Raw genomic sequence first — 2,183 nt, forward strand, 5'->3', positions numbered from 1 at the left:
AAAATATTTTGATCAGTATCAAAGGAATGATGTAGAGCTAGTCCTAGTTCTTCCTTCCCACAATCAGGAAGGTTTCATATTTTCTATGTTGGTAATTTTGTGGCAGGACAGACAGCAGAGCTATAAAAAATGAATGCATTATATAACCGCCCTATACTGGACGCATTGTAGAAGGCTGGCAGTAGTGGTCACATAATTTAGCACCTTAATATCATTTGAAATATTTATTAAAGAATAATTTTTAACAATTGAATGGACTGTAAATGTTAAACTGTTCGATTCCAGCACAAATGCTGTCCTCTGGTGGATGTGTGCAGGTATATTGGAGAAAACATAAAGCATGTTCCAAGTGAAAAGGTTTGTGTATGCATATTACAGCACTCCTGCAGCACTCCTGTTTCCTACATTATTAAGAAATAAGGCACATGTTAGAAAGACGAGTCCAACAGGACAGAAAGCCTGCATTACAAATTGTGGGCATGCAACAAAAGGTTTTATAAGCCTGAGTTGTAGGAAAATGTATCACATCTAAAGAAGCATACATTAGCTTATCTGGATAAAGTTGGAGAGATGTGGTTTTGTGTGGAGAGATGAAATTATCCTTCAACACCCACCTTAAGCCCCACATCATAAAATGCTGGGTAATCCACTGAATACAAATGATAAATGCATTTTTTTAACTTGCAGAGTTATTGCATTTCACTATTCTAATGTATGCCATTACATATCATCTGAATTGATGAACAAAGACATTTGTGATGAGAAGAAATTATTTTGGAATTAAAACAGTGACTGTGAATAACAACGCTGTGAACAAAATTGTCAAAATAACATTGGAAAATAAAATCTGCTAGAATTAAATAACTAAACTATCGGCAATAAACTCTGTTATTGTGGAAAAAAATAGGAGGAAATAAGAATAACAAACTGAAGTAAGATAATGTATAATTGGATAACTGTATATAATTGTACATATTGTGTATTAATTCATATGATTATTTATTTCACAATGTCATATATATTTAATCTTTGATTGCACACTTTGATTTTCCATACAAACAACCATCATTTTTTCACATTCAGGTTGGTGAAATCTTCTCCAAAGGTAATCATCTCTCTCAACACAGTAATGTCATTATTAATGTTGATTTCTTAATCATAATTCTTGACAAGGAAGATGCAGTTCAGTGGAATAGTATGAATGTAATCACAAATATAATCACTTCCAATAAGACAATATAATCTACCGTAGGGACTAGAAAGAATTATTTGGGGAGATTACATTTACAAGCATTCCTCCCAAAACCCTTGAATGAAATACAGGAAAATTAATGACAAATTGTATTGTTTACTGTGGTTTTATTTTAACAGCACTACTTTAGCACAATGATTCAATATGTAGCAGGTTCAAAGAAGATGCTGTTGTAGCAACAGATATCTGCCATGTGTACATATATAACCAGAAGATTAAATAGGTTTCACTTTTCAACCACATTTAGCCCAGTTTTAGCCCAGACATTTTGACCTGTTGACATGCTAATCAAGAGATTCAAAAATACGCCAGATATTACCACAGGATCAAAAAGCATAGCTAACACTGCAATAAAACTCCAAAAGCATAGTTAAAGTACCTGTTTAATATGCACATCTAGGTTTTAAGTCCATTCAAACTTTATTCAGCAAACTAGAACACAGATTATAAGATAATTCGATAGATAGTTGCTTTGTTCATGCTCAGAAAAAGCAACATTTGCCCCTGCAGCATGTAGGTCTACAGGTTGTTGGGAAAGTCTTCTCCAAAATCAATGATCTGTCTCAGTGCGCTGAGCTCCTCCCGTGCAAATAGGCCCGCGCCCTGTAGGCGATGCAAAAACCCTCGCTTCCAATTCCCCGATTCCAATCGATGCCTTGGTGGCGCCGCTGGGTACACGAAATCCTTTCGGCCTTCTTTCGGGGGAGTGGATTCTTCACAGTAAAAGATGCACGTTCAGTGGCAATACCCAGCGACACACTGAATTCCTCAATCTAAATTTGAACAATTTGACAAATGAGAAATGACAACAAAGTCCCAAACAAAGAATTTTTCTATTAAAAAATATATTCCAACTTAAATAACAACTCAAACCGAGACTTACTTTTTCCTTCAGGGACTTGCTCTTATACACATTCCTTAGATCTTTTTT

Source organism: Morone saxatilis, unplaced genomic scaffold (genome assembly GCF_004916995.1).
Source record: "Morone saxatilis isolate NCDOM2014 unplaced genomic scaffold, NCSU_SB_2.0 Contig14, whole genome shotgun sequence".
In the NCBI taxonomy this organism is placed as follows: Eukaryota; Metazoa; Chordata; class Actinopteri; family Moronidae; genus Morone; species Morone saxatilis.